Genomic DNA, 22008 nt, shown 5'->3' with positions numbered 1-22008 from the left:
CAAGATTGGATTGGAAATATTGGGTAGCCGATAAATCTAGCTGGATGCCAGTTGTGAATATCCAGTGAATAAGCATGGATACAAGATATTGGATGGCCAGTGAGCTTGGCGGGATGGCCGTGATATAACAACCAGTGAGTGAGCTTGGGTGGAAGATATTGAGTAGCCATTGAGTGCCGGTGAATGCCAGTAAACAAGGTAGTATGCCAATACTGGTTTTGATAGGAGAGCCGATCAAATTGGTTGGCATATATCTTGGCTCTTTGTGCGTCCCAATCAGACGCCAATATTGACCAATATTGGGACCAATATATCCCAATATTGGACCATTGGCGGTCCATTGACGGCGTGCTGCTTGGGTAACTTGAACCAAGGGATACAAAATAATTCATTTGAGGTAGGTCAGTGAAACCAATTGCATTCAACTGCCAGCCTCCTTGCGCACTACAGGCGATTTTTTGTTTTGGAATTACTTAATTATCTAATTATGTTAATTTTTCTATTTTATTAAATATCGGCTTTAGACCAAACATGTGAATTGGAAACTTGTAGAGCACCTTCAGAAACCCCCATTCCATTAATTGCGATAACGAAAGTCTCACGTGTATCTTTTTTTCTGGGCTCAAAAGAAAGCCCGCGAAATACAAATAATACCACGTGACTAGTGCATTTGTGCGCCGCGATTGTGGTGCTCTCAGTCGTGGTTTGAGCGAAGGAAATTAGCTGCGGCCGTGTCTCCTTTGCCCCGTTAAAGCGGCAGGCCGATATGCCTGCGATGGCTTCTTCGCCCGCGTCCGACAGCCGGCCCACGTGATGGTGCAAGTAGCACCGAGAGCGGCGAGCCGACACCATCGGAATTCTAACAAACTCTCCTTCTCTCCCATCAGCGAACTTTACGGCAAACGGATGAGCGATAAGGTATCAGCCACTGAATCTGCGCATACAGGCTTGGGTAAAGGGGCGAGATGACATCTGACTCGACTAAAATTAGCGCTGCACCTTCATTTGCCGGTTCTTTATCGTCATCCGCCTGTCGGGATGTAGGCTGCTGCGGTGCACAGGCCTGGCCATAAATATTGCGGTGAAGACGGGCGAGCTCAGCTCGCTCCAACCATCGCCAACATTTCTGCCTGCCGCTGCAACGCGACCATCGGGTCATGGCCGCAGCTGATTTCGTTCGCTCAAACCACGACTGAGAGCACCACGATCGCTGCGCTCAAATGCGCTAGTCACGTGGTATAATTTGTATTTCGCGGGCTTTCTTTTGAGCCCGGAAAAAAAGATACACGTGAGACTTTCTTTATCGCAATTAATGGAATGGGGGTTTCTGAAGGTGCTCTACAAGTTTCCAATTCACATTTTTGGTCTAAGGTGAATATTTATTAAATTAGAAAAATTAACATAATTAGCCAATTAACTAATTGCAAAACAAAAATTGCCTGTAGTGCGCAAGGAGGCTGGCAGTTGAATGCAATTGGTTTCACTGACCTACCTCAAATGTATTACTTTGTATCCCTTGGTTCAAGTTAGTTGGGACACCCGGTATATAGTGCATCAATATACCTGCACTGAATATTTATTAACTGTTTAACTATTGTTGTTAAATTGAGTATTTGCAAGACACTTGTACTGTGTGCCAGTAAATAAGATATATAGCCCAGTTGGTTGGTGTTCAATCCGTTCAGGGCACATCAAGGCTGCAACAAAGACAAAAAATAACGGAAAGAAACAGGCGTGGCGAAAAACGTATGTGTCGCCTTCTCATTCTTCCCGTCTTGCAGCGGTGCGAGTAAAATGAAGTGCAAACCCACCGTAGTTGATATTCATATAGTTTCTAGAACTTCGAAAATGCCGTGAGGCACGTTTAGCAGAGCGTTTTTTGAGGCCAGTGGAGCACTTTTTAGCTCATCGCAAAGAGCGCAGAGTGCCCAGGGAGCGAGCCTCGTCAAAGCATAACATAGCGGCAACCAGTGGAAAAAAATAGCAAACGTTTCGTTTTTTCTTTCAGAAGAAATCCGTCCTAGGATTATGGTGGAAATTTTGCGTGAGCACGATTTGTTACGTGTGAGCGAGTTTTCGCGAGTGGCAGAGATACTGCGCCTTTGCTATTGTGTAAACCAATTATAGAATGCCTGTGACTCATAGGGGAGTTCACGCAATCACAAAGGGGTGGAAATGAGCCGTTTGCAGTCAGAAAGTCGATTTGAAACTAAGAACGCCGAAGCTTCATCTGTTTCGGCAACGAGGTGTCACGCCTCACCACGTCTCGAATAGTTTTCGGTGTTGTTGGAAGCCAATGTGCGCTGCCGATGGTGATACTCCGCCTAAATCGAACGGCAAAATTGCGAATCCTATCCTTTTGGTTTGGGCTCCTGCCCGTCAAAACCTGCAAAGCATTGTGGGAGCTTACGAGCTCGTCCGAGGGCTGACTTTCCGGCCGAACTCTGTGACTCCCTCCGAGGATAGGCACATTACCGGAGACGAGCGGCTATACTCTTTTCGCGGTACCACGCAGTTCTGCAGACTTAGTAGAAGGGAATCCAGAAACATCTAGGAAGCTCAGCAAACAGGAGGAAGCAGCATGAAAGCAGTTGCTAGCTGGCACCTTTTGAGACGCATTCACAATGAGTAAGTTCCTGCCGGGATCAAATGACGGGAAATGTAGCGCTATGTATAACGGGCGATCCTAGTCCATATGCTGTGGGCATTCGCCGCAATTAAACCTTTTAATGGACAGTAAGAAGTTGTGGGAGGTTTTGCCACGTCTCGAAGAGCAGAAAACTAATGTCAGATGAGCCTTTGAAGCCACCATGTCCCAAGGAATCTCAACCGTCTGATAAGCAGGAAAGAGAAAGGCCGCCCTAGTTATAAGTGATCTGATACTAATAGTTTCTATGCTATTCTTTACATCCTCGTGCCGCATGATTCCTCTGACATAGTTTTGACTAGGTACCCTTGATATCTCTCTCTGAAAGTAGGGTACAGCGGCGGCAAAGCCTTTAAGGCAAAGCGACTTTACAAAGTTACTGAGTAAAATATGATATACTAAATATTAGTAAACCATAATGCTATTATGACACACCTTGTCCACATTGTGGTGTCCTATACGGCTGCTAATTCTTTGCCAAGGAAAGTTTGCACTGTGCTTCTTGCGTTTGCTTCCGGTGTATCAAACTTTGCATGTTAATGTGTACTGTTTTTCTATACATTACGCAATGAAATTTGTCTCCGTACCTATTGTAATAGAGGTTCGGGAATGTAGTCAGTAAAGTCCTATGTCAATTACTAAAGTGTTCTGTTTTTATGCTGATCGTTCATGGTCCTTCTGCCTTAAAATTAATTTGGCCCCTTTATTTCTTTACCTGCGGTATTGTTCCAATTGCAGTTTTGTTTTCCAATTGCAGTATGCCCAGAGCTAGAGCTATTACCCCCTCCTATAGAAAATTGTTTGTTTGTGGAGATTAAGGTCCCAAAGCGACTCAGGCTATGAGAGACGCCGTAGTAGAGGACTCCGGAAATTTCGACCACCTGGGGTTCTTTAACGTGCTCTGACATCGCACAGTACACGAGCGCCTTGCTTTTGGCCTCCTGCGAAAAGCGGCCGACGAGGCCGGAATTCGATTCTGCATCCTTGGGCACAGTAGTCGAGCGCCGTAACCGCTGCGCCACCCCAGCGGGGCAAAATAAATTAATAGTCCTTGTCTTCCAACGGGGAATCGAACCTTTAATCCTTGGATCTCCAGCCCAGGGCTTTACCACTGCTGTACACCCCGGATCGTTCTGTAGAAAATTGTTCTCCCCCTCACATTACAGTCTCTTGGCTAGTAAAGTTTCATCTGTACTCGTTTAATTTGCTTCCCATTTTCATTATTGTTCGTAGTTATAAAAATTGTTCTCACCCTCACATTCGATAACTATGAACATTGATGATATTTCGAAGCGAATTAAGCGAGTACAGATAGGAATGTTGTTAACTAAGAGACTTTTTTTTTGTTTACCGCCTGGGAAACCATACACAAATGAAGAGACTGATAGCTGAATGACTAAATACTGGGAGATATTACTGTTCATCTCAAATGCGGTGGCTCAACTCTAACTGATTCAAATATCCGACGGCGCCGCTGAAGTTCAGGGCTAACGGCTGTTGTCTAGGCGGGGGGTGACCTGTACGCGACTTTTCTGTATCCGACGGTTAGTAAAGGTTTTCAGTACGTCCATTCAATTTGTCACAACGTTGTCCTCAACATGCAAAGAAACAATTTTCAGAATTATGCGGCTGGCCCAAGAGCACATAATAGCGAAAGTATTTTGGAACCCATAGCTTGGAGTCTCGTAATCATGATTGGAGCTAATAGGTGGCGCCATCACGCTCGAAGGTGGCCTAGGAGACGACCATGACCGCTTTCGATAAGTTTGTCTCAGAATGAACACACAGCTTTCTCTCATCCAATTGTCTGAAGACGCTGCCCGGTTCCGAAAGCTTCGAGCTGGCGCTTAAATCCTATTCGGTTGAAAAAAAGTTATTTCAATCGTTCCGTCCTATGGTAAAGATGGAGTGTAACTCTGTCCTGATTAGTTCCGCTACGAGCAACTAAAATTATTCCGGAGCCTTCCACTCAGGCAATTATTTCCTTCTCACCTTCCACCCTTCTCTTACATCGTTTCATGTGCCCATGGAGATGTGTAACAAATACAACGCCTTTAGTTCCATATAATATAATCTACAATTTTTGAATGCGAAATCATTTCTTTAGTTCAGTGCAGTCGCGCAGTGCAATTTTGTAAACATAACTAGAAGAACATTTAAATTTACTGACACAGTGACTCAGGATTCACAGTAATAAGCCCCATTAGAACATCACAACAGCAAAAGAAAATTCTCTGGGTATGTGCAATGGCTTCGTGTACTGACATTCAACGTGACATGTAAATTAGAAGAGAATTTCCTCTGAACACCTTTAAGATCCTAGGTCATCTTTTTCTTGCTCTCCCAAACAAAGGGCACGGGTCATTTCCCTCCCTCTTAGTCGTTCTTCGCATCGCTGTCCACCGGTCTGGATGAAGTGGAATCCTCTCCGGACGATTCGTCGCCGATACAACACCTGTGCAGAACAAAAAACTTATTCAAGCCAATATACTGGCTATGCCACCATGTCACTGCTGAATGGTTCAAAAACGAAGCGTTTTAGGCTTATTTCAAGCAGACAGAACTAGGTGACAGTCAAAAATGTTCGGAGCGGGTAAAAGAAGCTCATGGAAGGCTGGAGAAAGTTTAATGCAAAGCCTCTTCGCGCATTCATGGCGTAAACTGGATTAGTCGACAGAGCATGACGGGCGAACTGCCAGCACAGAAAATGATATCACGCCACTGGGCTTCGAACTCACGTTAGAACGAACTGGTGTACCAGGATCGAGATCAACTAGAAAGAACTGTGGTATAACAGAAACCTATCACGCCTCATGTAAAACTACAAAACACACTCCAGCTGTGCAGCACAAACATCATTGTCTTCCCGAAGTTCCACATTCGCCGTTGCTTCATTTAACCTAGGTAAATTCCCCCTACACGTAACCCATCGGACCGAATAGAGGCGAGGTTGGCTAGCGTAGTGTAGGGCGAATCCATCAGGCGGTGTGGCAGAAATCGCAATGCTTTCATATTACTGCACCTAGCAGACTTAAGTCCATCCCTTTTTCTTGCTTTCAATGAAAGTTGGCGTGTTCGTCAGGCTGTTATGGTAGGTGCGAGAGCGCCTCGGCCGCTGCAAAAACCTGCGAGAAGAGATAGCATGCGTATCCCTGCTCCACATCTAAGGTTTTGCTCCCCACAGAGTTCTGACTCAATTTCGCTAATCGTACAATTCCTCACTAGCACAAAATACTCAAAGTGCCCTTTGAGTGCAACTCCGCTCAGTTGCACTCAAAGGGCAACTCTGCTATCTTTTTCAAAATTTCCAGTTTTTTATTGCATTAAATTGCTCTATGTATCCTGACTCCAACAAAACATCCGCTGTTAGAAATTCCAAGTTGAACTATTTTAAAAAAGAAAAATTGCAATTTGAAACCGAAACTGCTTTCATGGCAAGAAATGGTTTTTCAGTTGACAAACCGATGACGTCGCATACAGTATTGAAAAAAAAAAAAAAAACGCGCGGCCTAAAAATTTAACGATCAACGGGGATTTGGCAATAATGCAGGTATTATGTTGGTGATGCCAAAAGTGGAGTGCTGGCAGCAGAAATCGCCTCAGCTGAAGCCACGAAATCTGCACATTTTAAAATCGTGTTGCGCCTGAATGAATTATCGTACGCTGCCCAAATATCAGAGAATGCCTCAATGCGAAGAGGAAAACCAACAGTAAAATTTTTATCAGAATACTCGAATGCCAAAAAAACTCCGGAGCTGCCCTTTAACGACGCCGGGGCGTATTGGTCAATCTGACTCCTCCCTTGCTCCTTCAATTCCACGTACCATCCCTTCAATATTGTTTCTGGCGGTTGAGATAACCGCCCTACATCTCTCGAAAGCATGCGGCTGTTCGGTACAATCCAAGCTTCCCGGTTGTTTGATGCAGCGAGCATTCCAAACAAGCATATAGTGAGAAAAGCTGAACACGAACGCCTGAGACAACTCCGATGATCATATATTACTCTTGCGCCATCGGTTGTTTAAAAGACACAAATAAATTGCGCAAATTGGCGTGCATATGCAGGGTGCCTTGCGAAATAAAGATGAAGCTTTTGGGAGATAAAAAAGGAAATAATCGTAACACATTTGTCACCATCATCGTGTGGCATGCACCGATCCTGATTTGGGGGAGGGGTTGGGGGAGGTTCCAGAGGCTACGCTCTAATGTTCCTATCACTTCGAAACGGTGGCAGTCACTGGTATCAGGCATTTTCATAGACTGGTAGGAATATTTATAACCATTTGTGTTGAACGTTATTCGCTGCCGAACAAAGAAAAATATTGCCAGAAGAAGCCCGAGAATAAATATTTACTAAGGAAAATATTATAATGTCCTTTCAGTGCTCCTTTAGTCAGAGCCCTGCAGCAGTAAGCCATCAAATAGCTTCCATAGAGAGTCATAACGGCATGAACTGCATTCCGAAATGTACACACTATAACAGCCGCGATGGAAAAGACTGGACGTGTCATAGCGGCCGTCGCCAGATAAGATAAGAACAATTACCTGTACAATTAGGGTCACGACCGTAGGCTATCTGTGGTGAATTAGTAAACCGGTCCTATTACACGCTGCTTTGTATTTACCGTATCGTATGTAAGCAAAATGTTTCTCAGGGAAGTTCGCGGCGAACACCGCAATCGGCGGCATTAATTTAGGTGTGGGGATAAAAAGCACCTAAATAAATTATACACCTGCAGAGCCTCAAACTCGGCGCTAGTTTTGTTCGTGCTACATTCTTATTCGTTACTCAAAGCTGTGGAACAGTTGTTTGTGCGAGGCGGCGTAGCTCTGCGACGCGGCGGAATTGTGCCTCAAAACTCACTATACATAGGTTACGCTCATTATGGCAAAATAGCGCCCAAAGTACACGAAGGACGGAGGGAGGACATAGACAACTTTCATTACTACTTATAGGTTATGCTACTGCGAAATGTTCCGCCAAAGAGCCTCAAAGCTCAGTCTACCACTGGCCTCAGAGAAGTTTCTGCAACCAGTCGGTCAGAGGGCTACACAGAATATAAAATTGAGCATAACATACAAACATTTGGAGAGTGGCACAGATATGAGGCTGCACCGGAGAAACTTAAACATCTCGGAAAAGGCACACAATTGCGTAGCCGCACGCACTAGCTATATAGCATCAGAAGGCGTCTCTGTGTTACCTGTCACCGCGAGAGTGGGGCGACAGACCAGCTCAGCTGCCTCAAACAATGCGCATCACCTGTTTCAATCAAATAAAAGCTGAAGAAAGGCACACGAACGCCGCCGTAATGATCTGGCATTGCAGCCCGCTTCGAATAATGCCGCCCGTGTCAACAAAACACATTTTTGCACCTAGCTCCGACTTGTTGCATTCCGCCAATGATACCCACTGAACGTTTCTTGATTGGTGGAGAAAAAAGTAAAGTTTTAAAATCTCAAAAACTGTAATGTAGGCGTCAAAAAACAAACCCGAAAGCTTGGTTGGCGGGTTGCGTTTGCGCAATTTTTCAGTCGATATAAAAGAACAGGACAAGATCTTAGGGATGCTACTTTCACACTGTATGAGGTGAGATGCATATGTTCATGGAAACTGTACAGCTAGCGCTGTAATGTGAGCCCTGGATATCGCCCTGGGAACCGCGCAGTATATCCAAATATACAGCGAGAATTATGCGCAGTTGTCTCCCGTGTTTCGGGGGAGGCCACTGCGCTGGCGTCTGCTATGTATATTGGTTTGGCGGAAAGAAAATGCTCAGTATGGTCTTCAGAATGTCACCGGTGACAACGTTTTCATTTTTTATCTTCTCTTTGTGGGATTGGTCACCATGGTGAGCCGAGGCTTGTGCACGGGGAGGGTTGCACGAGTGCTTCTCTATGTGAGCTGCTTTCCTTGCTGTTTTATTTTTGATAGCCTACTTTATTACCTCAATTCATAAAAGGGGTCCTTTAGAAAAGGGAGACAAAATGTTGCTGAATAAACGAGAACATGTCGGCTGATCTAAGGAAGTTGACGAGGGAGCGATGATGGGCTCGTGAGTTCAAGCACTACTGACGATATGTGGTTCGTTAGACGCGCTACAGCCAGGTACCGAATTCACTTCCGCGTAAATGATAACATGTGGGGAATATCTCTCTCAATATTTTCGGATGCGCAGATTGGCTGTGCAGATTGGATGCCCCGGTAAGAGCGGGAATGAAGGCCGCCTCCGACGGATGACAAGTGTGAGTGCAATACCAACCCGGATCACCCGAAGCGCTACGTCGTCTGCGCGCACATCCTGAGGGACGACAGCACATGTGTGATGCGGGGGGGGGGGGGGGGTTCCTTTATATTGAGGAAGAGAGGGGATAGCATCATGCATGCCGTGGAACCGATGCATTGGCTAGGGTAGTTTTTCTATTGGCGGGGTCAAGAATCATCAGAGCTTTGTGAACTCCGCAGGTCACGTGGGATTTACAGCATTCTAATCGGTTGCGGGATGAAGCCTGCGTTTCGCCCACGTTTTTCGCACTGCTTCACATTAAAATATATCACCAAAACGCCCGTTTTGCTATGCAGCTCACCTATTCTATTTAGTGCCCCCTTGCGAAGGAAAGCAAGGATTTCTGCGTCAATTTCTCTTGGTATCTCGAATGGAGCACTCTTTTTCTCTTACTGATGGTGCAGGAAGGGGATGAAGGCTGCCGGATGAGACGTACTAAGGAAGAAATATGTGAGGCGCTTTCTGAAAGCTGATTGGCTGGTTGGTTTATGAGGTTTAACATCCCAAACCGACCCAGGCTATCAGAACAGCTGTAGTGGAGGGCTTTGGAAATTTCTACTACTTTCGGTTTTTTACGTAGAACGAAAGGAAGAAGATGGTTTGCACGGTATAAAAAAGAAGAACCGAACAAGGGTAAATAGGGTACGCCTCAGGTCGCAGATGAGCCAACGTTTCGACAAGTGGACTAGTCTTGCCCAGACGAAGACAAGTCCACTTGTCGAAACGTTGGCTCATCTGCGACCTGAGGCGTACCCTATTTACCCTTCTTCGGTTCTTCGGTTTTTTAACGTATACAGCAATGCACAGCACACGTAAACCTTGCTTTTAGCCTTCATCAAAAAGTGGCCACTGTGGACTGGATTCGAAACTTCTCAAGTTTCTGAAATCTGTCTATCACTGAAATCATGGAATGGTTGTTCAGTAGTACCTGCAATATTACGCGCTCATGTATCATTATAACAGAGCAGTATCAGCTGAGACAGGATGTCCTCGGGCAAGGCGTTGAGCGTTAGGCGCAGATTTCCAAACAGGGAAACCGAAACGTCTTCTCACCTGGAAGCTGCACGGGAAGCTCTGGTTCTCCCTTTCGTGTCTATGCGGGGTGTGCGGTCAACTTTTCGCCTTCTCGTTCGGCGTCTCCGAGGTTTGGGGCCTTCAATCTCGGGTGCTGTGGGATCCTCTATGGGTGAGTGTGCCTCCGCGGAGGACCTGCGGAAGGTGGAGAGGCAGCCACATAAGCGAACAGGTCCGTCCTTTTTTGCAACCTTACACCGGATAATACCAGCAAGCATGGCAGCGTACGTCGAAGAGGTTCCCCTTATTTTTAATGACTAGTTGTTTTTTTTTTGCATCCTCTCTGACATATAATGTAGGTGTGAAATTCTCTCTCTTTAACATAATATTTTAACGTAATATTTATTGAGAAATGAGGCTTGATATTTATCATAGGGCCAGGATTTCGGATGCAACATGACATAGCTGGAGCAGGTAAATTTGTACACGTAGAAAAACGTTTGAAAATTACCCAAAAAATCTAACGAAAATACTTTAAGGTGAGACGGAAGGAAAAAAAATAACCTAATGTTTAACCTTGCTAAACCAGAGTAATGAAAGTGAAATCGGCGGCGCGCTTCGCTCGACGCGCTTCTGTTCGTCTCTGCGCGGCAGCCTCTCGGCGAGCTAGGTCCACTGGATGATCGTACTGGGCCTGTGTCGCCTTCGCAACCTCTGAAACAGAGACAGTTCACGAAGCATCTCGCCTGGATCATCCATGAAGACTGCTGCCGTTATATTTCCGAGTTATTAGGGAGCCCTCCCTAATAACTCTCAGAAAATTTACGGCAGCAGTCGTTAGACGCGGAAGCGCTCGACTTTATTTGCACCGGTTTAAAGCATCAAAAGTGGTACGGATTTTCTGATACCAGAGTGAGAAGCGGAACGCCCAGCCTGGCTAGGTTTGGCAAAGACGGTACATATACAGGACGCCTAACCTTACTTTATCCAATGGTTGAAAAATGAAACATTTGAGGTGGGTCAGACAAACCACTGTTATACAGCTGCCAGCCCTCTGGCGCAGCATAGGGAAGTTCTTGTTTTGTAATTACCTAATCGGTTAAATAACATGATTTTTCTCATTTACAATTTATTGTTTCTATACAAATAATGGATTTGTATAGTTTGAGAGCACCTTCTAAAATCCCGATTGCATGTATTTCCGATTAAGCCTCACGTGCACCGTGTTTCCTAGCTCCAAAGAAAGCCCGCGAAATGCAAAAACTATCACGTGACTGGTGCATTCCTGCTGACTGGTGCCAAGCTGACTGCTTGGCTCCACGACCCTTGTGCAGCGGCGCAGGACGATAGGTCTGCGGATGTTTCTTCGTCTGCTTCAGGTAGAAAGCGCACGATGCAGGTCATAGCGAGCTCACCGCGCTGAGTGCAACCATCGCCAACCTATCAGCCTACCGCTGGGACTAGGCTCTCGAGTCGCGGCCGCAGCTATTTTCTTTCACTCAAACCACGATTGAAAGCACCACAATCGTGGCGCTCAAATGCGTAAATAAGGTTGTATTTTTTGTATTTTACAGGCTGTCTTCAAAGCTTTCAAAAACGATACACGTGAGGCTTTGTTTATCGGAAATAAATAGAATGGGAGTTTCAGATGATGCTCTCCAACTTTGCTTATCACACTTAATCTAAAGACAATACTTACCAAATTAGAGAAATTGGCGTAGTTACTTATTAGTGAATTGAAAAATAAAAACAATATTTCCCGTGGTGCGCCAGATAGCTGGCAGCTGTATAAAAGTGGTTTCTCTGGTCCATATCAAATCTATTATTATTTAACACTTGGCTATAGCCAGCTTGGACACGCGACAGAATCACTTTTGGGCAAGTTATGTGTAATTGGTATGATGGGGCGATTCGCAGTGCTATTACCTCACATAATGCACGTTCTAGTTTCTAACACCCTCCTTTTTCCTGCACTACTATTATAGTGTAGTGTAGTAGTTTTCTCGCTGAGGGTACATCGCGTACCAATCTACATATACATCGAGTGCAAAAAATAAATATTCCACCTCTGTTTAACTTACCTTACATTGCTCGCACATGAGAATTGATATCTAAAGCAAATATAATACCTCGTTTAAACGCTATAATTACGGTTTGAGTCAAGCTTTCATTCGGGAGGAACAAAAAGAATACACACAGTGTTACATCAAAGATATACATGACAGTGGGAAGTGGTCACGCCACAAGCCAATTATTCTATACAGAAAGTATCATACCTGCTACCTACACTTTTATTTCCATTTCATAAATCAGATCGCAATTATTATAGTTGTCATGTAGAAGTCTTACGTGGATTTTTTCTTACTTATTCTTTTTGAAATAATTCAAAACCTTTTTTTATTTTTCATTCCTTTTGTTTTGTACGTAATGAGCTTCAGGTCAGTTGTTATTCATGTCTATTCTCCTTTGTGTCGTTTCTTTCCTTCTAGAGGAGTGTTCTGGGCTCTAGTCATGTCGCTTTATAAGGCGACTTTTACCCGCAGTCTCCTCCTTCATGGATATTATTATTACTGTTATATATCTGTTAACCAAACTTGCAACTGCTGTTAATTAGGTGGTGATTTGTGGCCTTCTAAAGTAAAAGAGAGCGTCGACACAGACAAGAGCATGCCGCATTGCTTGACGAACCTGGGCACCAGAATTTCCATGATAGCTGAATGTCTGAATGCAAGATATTGTGATGGTGCATGAAAAGAAAAGATGTTGCGTCGATTCTCGGCAAACTTAGTAGAGTAACCATACTTACACACTCCGTCTCGTATCGATGACTTCTTTGCAACATCAAGCTTTTTGGTTCATGAATCTAAAGATCCGGCGTTGGCATACCGAGGCGAAAGAAACCAGTCGAATTAAGAGTGCCTTCATCATCGTAGATAGCCTGAGTTCCATGTACTTCAATGAGAATTCGTTGTACCTTAGTATCAGTTAGGCAATATATGGATTCAGTGCTGGTGGATCTCAGTTGGTTAATTTGTCTCGCATGCTTAAATGATCTCTCTTTCACTTCAAACACTGAAGGAGGAGGAGGAAAAATCAACATTTATTAGGCCCGAAATAATTCGGTGATGCATGCTTGCACCAGACTGGGTGGTTCACTAGTTGCGGGACCCATATGTTCTCACAGCTCCTAGCCCCTGTCTGTCAGTGCGAGCTCGATAGAAATGACGGGGCTGGATAACAAGGTTTCCCATCGCTCAAGGGGTTGGAGATTGGGTGTATTTGCGGGTAGGGAGGAGGGAGGTCTACAGTTTTGTACATTCTGCTAAAACGTGCGGCAGGGTGCCTTTTTCTTTTTTGCAAAAAGAACACAGCACATTGCGTTCCGCAGGGGACATGCGGCTCATCAGTACGGGATGCGCAAGCGACCCCGCCTGCGCTCAACGCAGGATCGCCTGTGGTTGTCTGGAGAGTTTGGGGTGCGGTTCTGGCAATCTGCACCTTTCCTCTCGGTACATGCGGGTTATATCCCGAAAGCTGGTAACCGGATGCGGTAGATCTTCCGGCTCGTGCTCGCCCCGGATTTACATTTCTCGGGCATGGTAGTCTGCGACGGTGTTGCCTGCTACTAGATCTTCTAGAGAGGCTTTGGAGAATACCGCAGAGTCGTCAGGGATAGCCATTAAGTGACTACATGGACATTTTGCGCAGAGGGGCTGCCGTTTCTTGATCACGTCATAATCAAACATAGAACAAGGCGAGACAGATAGAAAATACGCGATTGCTGTGTTTGCGCAAGCAGCCAATAACGAAGCTGCGCCCCGAACGCCGCGGCTCTGTGCGTGCTACCACCGGTTTGTTAGGTACTTTTCGCGCACAGCTTAATCAGCTGACGAAGGCTAGTCTGATGAGCCATTCGAATGAACAACTGCGCATCATGACGCATGCAAATAAATTCAGCAGGAACTCCCGCCAAAGTCGCGAAACCCAAATACGTACTGACTTAAGCAGTGTTATTCTTTGCCATGATGGAGTTATAGTGCAATCGACCTCTCTTTATCAAAGGCTCATCTATTCAATGACAGCGAAGAGGCACCTTGTGATGCTATGGATTTTGTATAAATTTTCACTGAATCTGGATGACAGGCCCTTCAATGTGTTGAGTGACGAGCAGAAGTTTTATTGGCTTACAAACCTGAACATCAATATCGCCATAATCTACAAATCCAGTCACTAGCATTCCGCCAAGGATTGCCTGTTTTGAGCCCCAATCGACGGGTTGCCGAAACATGACGATTCGCGCAATTCACGGCGGCTCAGGGCAGGTAGCGTTGTTCAACAGCACCCGGAAATTGCGCTGCAATGTCTTTTAAGAACCTGGAAGGCAGGATGTATTTACATCGTACAGCATCTAATCATGGGTTATCCTCCTTGTTTTTATACTAATGGAGTCGTTGTGAAAAATATGCGCCTAGAAATGCCGCGTAACGTGAAAACATTCTAAAGGCTTCTCACGAGGAACAAATAGCTGGACACTTCGGCTTTTGTCGCGTTCTGCAGAGAGTACTGGGCAAATATTACTGGCCGCATTTTTTCGCTTACTTTGGACACTACGTCTAGAGTGGCAGTGACTGTGGCAACGTCGAATATGCCACCAACGAGACTTGCAGGGTTTATACAGGTAATTTTAGACCCGAGACCTTTTCAGGAGATTAGTACAGACCGTTTTTGTGCGCCTCCTAAGATCGATACCCGGTGATAATTTCGTGATCAGAAGAAACTGGCAACTTTATTCGTTACGCTGAATTGAAAGGACCTCAGAAGTTGCCAAATTCTTTCTTCAAAACTCTTGCTTTGCCTCGGTGTTTCCGGAGGTCTCAGTATAAGCCGAGGACCTGCGTTTACTGTCGAGGTCACGTACGATATTCTCAGAACGCAGAAACGAACCATCTATAAGAAAGATTGGTTATCACCCACATACTAATGACCGAGCGGAACACGAAAAGCCCGCCACCTATGTCAACGCCTTGCACAAGACCTGGTATGCCATATTTCGTAACGCCGACTTGCTCAGAGCATCGCGGGGCAAGAATGCGCGCAAATGACATTATTTAGGCTCGTCCACTGGAAAGAGGCCACAACCTCGACAGGGCCTGAAATGGCGAAAATGTTTAACTCGCGTAGCACTGGAATCAAAGAGGCAACGTCCTTACCTTTTCAGCAGTACGTCAGAACTATCGCTTACGCTACAAGATATAAGCAAAGACACAAATTCTGAGACATTACGCATGGACTAGCGTCCCCTGTGACCAGTGGAATTGGAGAGTCTTGCCTGCGAGTTGCGTTGACCTCGCGAGACGTGCTCCTACGGTGTGAACGCTCGACTAAGGTTAGTGTCTCGCGCAGTTTCTCGGCAGTGGAGTCAACAGACGAGGAGTCCTCTGGGGCCGAATCTTCATCCACAGAAGGCCTGACGGAAGACAGAAAAACATTAGGTTAGATGATAACATGGCTGCGCCCGAAAGCTAGCATGCTCACAGGAGAACAACAAAACCACCGATAGCACATTACAAAAAGCAGGCTGCCATGAGATACAAAATGTATCATTAGCGTACTGTATATCAATATGCGATCAAGCGATGTCACACGCTAGAGCAGCAATTTCGGTAAAATGTGATTCAAGGCAACCAAACGAGAACATGAGGTACATATGTTCAGTAGCGTGGTTTTTTGAGCTTGTTGGTACATGATTCCAATACACTATAGCGCAGCAAAAGACGACGACACAAGAGACAAGAGTGTTCATCTCTTGTCTTTTGTGTCCTCGTCTTTTGCTGCGCTATAGTGCATTAGGTACATACGGTTAAGCCAAGTAAAAGGTACAAGATTTGATGATAAATAGCTAAACGATTTCTGAAGAGGACAAAGGTATATGTAGCAATTCGACATACAATCGGGAGAACCAGATGACAGCTTACGGTACAGCAGATAAATAGCGACTTGTCCTGTCTACATTGTTCCTCGTGTCACGTTGTTGCGTCCTTAAATCTTACATGAAAAGCTGCACCAACTAGCCTGCAATAACGTCCTTGCACATAAGACAACTTGGCTATACTCAGCACATGGTGGAAAGTGGGATAAAGAAATAGCAACTTTGTACAGGCAACAACATTCATCTAGCAAATTTTACTTCCGAAGAAGATACACTTAATGCCTGCAATTGAGCCACCACACATCGCAGTTAGGAAGCAGAAACGTCTGCGTTTTTCTAAGGATGACGAGATTGCGGGCATGCAACAGCGCTGTAGGAAAAACAAATTGCCAGAAGGTCATTGCGAAGCCGGCTTTTAAAGAACATGAAGGAAAGTGATTCTGAACTATACAAAGAGACTATGCGTTCTTTGTAACAACTGAAGCTCAAACCAGCTCTGGATGACGTTGAACGTAATATCACAAGATTGACGGGAAAGTTTAACAAATACCTCTCATAGAGTGTTCGTGGGACTACAGGCCCTTGCATTATTTCCATATCATCGCTCTCGAGTGAGAATAATCGCCCTTCGAGTAAAGCGAAAAATTTCCCGTGCATTTTTCAGTGCGGCGTGTGAATGCATTAAGGTGGCAAGAGAAAGCGAAGGCTTGCCTGGAGGCTGCGACGCTCGCAAAAGTTATCGCTTTCCCGCCTGTAGTGGGACGACGTGGGGCAGCATCCCCTTTAACTCGACAGCCTTCCCTGGCATTGAAGTCTTCGGCATTCGATGCCATGGAAAACTTTGCCGATGATCCTCCACGCTCTGGAGACCTGCGGACGACAGCAAAAGATGCCTTTCAGTAGAGATACTGGCTGTAATTTGAGGACTAGAGCCCAGTAGTAATTGGCCAAACGACATAATCTGTAAACGAAGCTGTTGCTCATTTCAATTCAGTGTTGGACTTGCTTTCAGTAACTCGCACTTTTTTGGGGAAGCTTTGGTTCTTGCCAAATGCCAGGACGACAAGATTCCAGTGAGAAACACTCTGAAATACTACGCGATACCGTAAGTAGCTCGCTCAGTTGAAAAGGCGTCGCCGTCGCCGTAAACCGGATTTAGGAACTTCAGCTTGACAAAAATACACACGCAATTTCATATCTAAATTTTCGCACAGCCATTTGCGCAAAGTTAGGGGCGGTATCACATTGCCGCAATCTATCAAAATGCTGATTTGTTCTTTTTTAACAACCGCTTGTACGCGGTCTAACATTGTGATTCTAGCGCGCGGATAAATTCTGTAGTCTTTGTATGATCATGCTAATTGTCGGGAGAGGCGGCTTAATCACTTCCTTTGTTGCAGCACGTGATTAGAGATGTATATAGACGAATTCCACCCCAATGCGCTTGTATATGTTTTTAATAACGTTGTGTATTGCCTCAGGGCCTAATTGAATATGTAAACACATTTTAAAGGGGTAATAAATGAAAGAAAAAGGTTGGCTGTTCCAGACAGCGATGATAAGGCCCCTGCATCCAAGCAATGTTCAAAGCTGTGTTTTTCGGCGAAAGGCTCACTGCCTTTAGGTGCCGAATTCACGACGGCTTCAGTGCCGGGAAAACCCACAAGTGGCGAATATCTGCCTCATGATTTTGTGACTTGCAGACAGGGTATCCTGGATGTTTATATAAATATCGGTATTGAGGCCATGTTCATGTTACAGAAGGTGTGAGGGCAACTCCGACCCGGATCCTCCGCAGCGCAACTTCCTCTGTGCGGGTAAGGCAGCAGGGGAGGGTTACCGCACACGATGGCACAAGAGCACGTGTGCGGCGCTTGTAGTTCTACAATGTTCCATGTTATGCTGGTCCCTGTTCACGGTTTTATCTAGATATTTCTCCCAGTTTTAAAATTCAGCGCGGATAAGTGAAACACGCATTCGTAGATCGACGACCTCCGAGCACACTTGTGTGTGTATCGCCGCTGTCGATTGTTTAGTTCTTTTGCGACCGCAACTCAGCCCAAATAAAGATTTTATTCCTGTGGATTTCAAGTCTTCCTATGTACCACCGAAGGCATTGTCACCACTTCATGGCATCTGGTGGAGATGTTGAATTCGATCAATGTGAAATACCCTCGAAAATGCCGGACGAACAGAAACCCCTACTGGTCTTTGTGCAGGCCCGGGAGCCCCCACATTACATGAACTACCCACTGAAGATGCAGAAGACCGCATGAACCTCTTAGACCGCCTGGCAGGGTACAATGGCTGGAACGACACTGCGAAGCTATGGCAAGTCTGCGTTGCTCTTGAAGGGTCTGCAGAGTTTGGCTCGAAAAAATCATGAGAACTCTTTGAAGGACTGGGAGTTTTTCACGGCCTTTGGAAGTATCCTCGAGGAACGAGCCCAGGCGCTACTTCATTCAAGACTTCAACCCCCAAATGAGCCTGTTCTGGCTTAGGTTGAATAGATGAATCGCTTCTTTCATCATGCCGACCCTAAGATGACCGAGAGAGAGAGTTACACCTTTCATGCGAGGTTTTAAATTCGCTTTTTGCAGATGTTCTCAGAAATCCGCCAAAACCCATGTCCGAATTTGAAAGCGAAGCATCCGTCATGGAGAAAACGATGGGCACCAGGATGTGCCACATGATGTGCCACTACAACCGGCCTGCGCAAGCCAATACAGCAGCGCATCCGGGAGGGGAGACAGCCCTCTGGACCTCATACGCGAAGTCATCCGTGAACAGTCCCAACTAACAACACTTATGGACATCGTCTGAGAAGAGGTACAGCAGCAAAGCAGCAAAGGGCGATAGTTGGTTTATCATTTTAAGAATTTTCGCGCTGCGCTATACACAAACACACAGAAAGCAGAAACCACGTACAAATGACCAGCGCGTACTGACAACTATGGTTTATTCATGACAGGGTTATATTTAAAACAGTCCACGCACATTCTCTAATGCGAGAAATCTCGCAAACTCACCACACAGCCAGTCATGCAGCGTCACATACCTACGCACCTACGCTCCTTTATTATCTTTATATCATAACTTGTTAGTATAACTGATGGTGTGCTTACGCAATTATCTTCTCCGGCTTCCCATATCTGAAACGCTTCTATTAATTCTCTCTCTTTTCATTCTTTTAAACGGCCTAAGATGGTGGTTCCTTCAAATTCTGGATTCCATTTGTGTTATGCTAAGAAGGCATGACATAAAGATAATAAAGGAGCTTACTTGGTACTTAGGGATGTGACACTACGTGTGCGATGCGTTTACGAGATTTCTTGTATCAGTGAATGATCAGTGAAGTATCAGTGAATAGTTGTCAGTGTGCGCTAGTCCTGTGTACATGGTTCCTGCTTTCTTGTGTGTCTGTGTCCAGCGTAGCACGAATATTCTTGAAAAGGTACAGCAAGTCTTTGGTACGCCAACCGAGACGGCCACTCCTGAGCAATCACCAACCGTGAGTTACGCCGACGTGCTACGTAGCTCGCCTCTGCGAGGTGTGACGATAAGCCCCCTCGCTTCCCTCCTGTTGTCGAACGCCGCTCTGGGCCCAGCTAGCCAAGCCTACTAACGGCTTTCAAGTCCCAGAAAATGGGACGCCTGGAGGACTTCTAGTAACTGACCACTCTGCTTCCAAGGTGGTGAGGCTGAACACATCTTCAATCACTTTCCGCAATGACGTTATGGCCTCTGTGGTTTCGACATCGATGCCCCACGGCCCTGCCCTTGCGAGCAACCACAAGAAATCGGCGACGTTTTGCTAAGGGGAGAGCACGTGTCACCAAGACATCTGTTACGCTCCACATCGCTGCTCAGGTGCAGCTTTGCATCATCGTGATGACGCTACGGGCAAGGAAGGTACCTTAGTCCGAGCAGGGGACGCAGCCCACGCCGTGGAAATTGAGGTGAACAACTTTTGAAAGTGAGGTTTCTTTAGGGCGAAACACAGATCGTCCACCGCCGACACTCGATCGTCCGCAGCCGCCGCCGAAGACGCCGGCAGTACATTGCCGCACGACGACAACGTCGACAATAACACGACCAGACTTCAACCTGAAACCGCCGACCCGCGAAGTGACAAAGGTAGGTGCCACTTCGCCTATGAGGAGCTGATATTCGTGGGCCATATCGTGTGCAAGGATGGCGTTTGCCCATACCCCCAGAAAAATGCTGCGATGCCAAGTTTCCACAGCCTTCCGACGAAAAAGCCTTGCGCTGTGCGCTCACTATCTCCTATTTGTCAGGAAATTTTCGCGCATCGCGGAACTCTTGACGCAACAAAGACTGGCGTGCCTTTCAAATGGTAAGCGCCGCAAGCGGAAGCCTTCCAGAGACTTAAGTGCCGCTTACGCAGCCCTCTTGTCCGCGGGCCAAATACGCCGAGATAGAAATACATACCGACGCAAGCAGCGCCGCCCTAGGTGTAGTCCTCGTTTAAAGATCTAAAGGACAAGAAAGAGTTATAGCGTACGCCAGCCGTTCACTGCCGCAAGCCGAATCGAATTACTCGACGGCTGAGAGAGTGCTTTGCGATTATCTGGGCAACTTCAAAATTCGGTCCCAGCCTATATAGCCGACCATTTAAGATAATAAGCGATAACCACGCGCTCTGCTGACAAGTTTGAAAAACTCTCCGGCCGCCTTGCCTAATGGAGCCTACGTCTTTTAGAATTTGATGTGAGTGTAGTATACAAGTCTGGCCGCAAGAATTCTGACACAGACAGCTTATCCCTTGCGCCCGTCGACGCTACTCCGAAAGAAGACGACGGCGATGTCTTTTGGGGACTGGTATTAAGCGCCAGCAGTTTCCCTCAACAGCGATCAGGACCTGATCTGAAAGACCTAGCCGATTACGTAGACGGAAATACCGATTCCCATCACGCTCTGTTCAAGAGTCAGGAGGCATCCATTGCATTACAAAATGACGTCTTTGTTAAGAGCTTTGCATCCAACAGAACTGCAAACTGTCTGGTTGTGCCTATAAATCTGAGAGGAACTTCTCCAGACGTACCACGATGAGCCAACGGTGTATTATACCGAATCCGAGAGAAGTATTATAGGCCATGGTTAGCTCTCATTGTCGCCCATTATGACAAAACCTGCCGTGAATGTCAGTGACGCAAGCCACTCCGATGAGACCTGCCAGCCTACTGAACCCGATACCACCCCTAACTAGGCACTTTGACCAAATATACAGGGACCTCCTATTGGACCCTTCCCAAACTCGTCGAAGAAAAACAAGTGGATAATTGTGGCCACTGTTTACACGACCCGGTACGCAGATGAAAAAAGCCCTGCCCAACGTTTCTGCAATGGAAGTCACCAAGTGTGTCGTCGATCAAATTCTCCTCGGACACGGCGCCGCAGAAGTGCTCCTCACGGACATGGGACAGCATTTACGGCGAAGCTCACTCAAGCCATCATAAAGTACAGCCAGACCAGCCACCGGAGGACGACCGCCTACCCCCTACGGGCAAACGGTTTTACAGAACGTCTAAATAACACTATTGAGGACATGCTTGCTATTCACTTCGACACGAAACGCAAGACCTTGGACGCCATCCTGTCGTGCGTGGTCTTCGCGTATGACGCGGCCATCCAGGAGACAACCAGGGCGATGCAGTACAAGCATGTGTACGGCAGGGCGCCCACGATGACGCTCGACGCTATGCAACCGCACGTGACAGAAGACAACTCCGATGTCGCCGCCTACCTGGAGCGTGCCTGTGAAGCCCGATGACTCGCCCGGCTGCGCATAAAAGACGAGGAAATCACCGGCACCCGGTGGTACAAGTTGCGATGACGCGACGCAGAGTACAGGCCGCGAGACCAAGTGTGGGTCTAGACGCCGGAATGACGTCGTGGACTGAGTAAACTATTCTTGCATTTCGAACTTCGGCCCATACAAGTCCTTCGGCGCATCGGCAGCTTAATTGTGAAGTCATCGCCGACAGCATGACCGCCTTCCAGCGGCACATGGCGCGCCCAGAACTCGTCCACGTGCGCCTAAAGTCTTACTAAGCGCACTAAGGAACGAAAGTTGCTTTAATTTCTCCCTTTTTTTGTTTACTTTTACG

At 46.3% G+C, this 22008-nt stretch overlaps 1 pseudogene; it reads left to right on the top strand.

Moving 5' to 3' along the window:
• Window positions 1–21357, top strand: part of LOC146193566 (uncharacterized) — an 85177-nt pseudogene extending 63820 nt beyond the window's left edge.
• The last annotated feature ends 651 nt before the right edge of the window (window positions 21358–22008 follow it).

This window comes from Amblyomma maculatum, chromosome 4 (genome assembly GCF_055883805.1).
Source record: "Amblyomma maculatum isolate TAMU_Amacu chromosome 4, ASM5588380v1, whole genome shotgun sequence".
In the NCBI taxonomy this organism is placed as follows: Eukaryota; Metazoa; Arthropoda; class Arachnida; order Ixodida; family Ixodidae; genus Amblyomma; species Amblyomma maculatum.
Note: the sequence above shows the minus strand (reverse complement) of the source record. Positions and strands in the feature narration are given on the sequence as shown.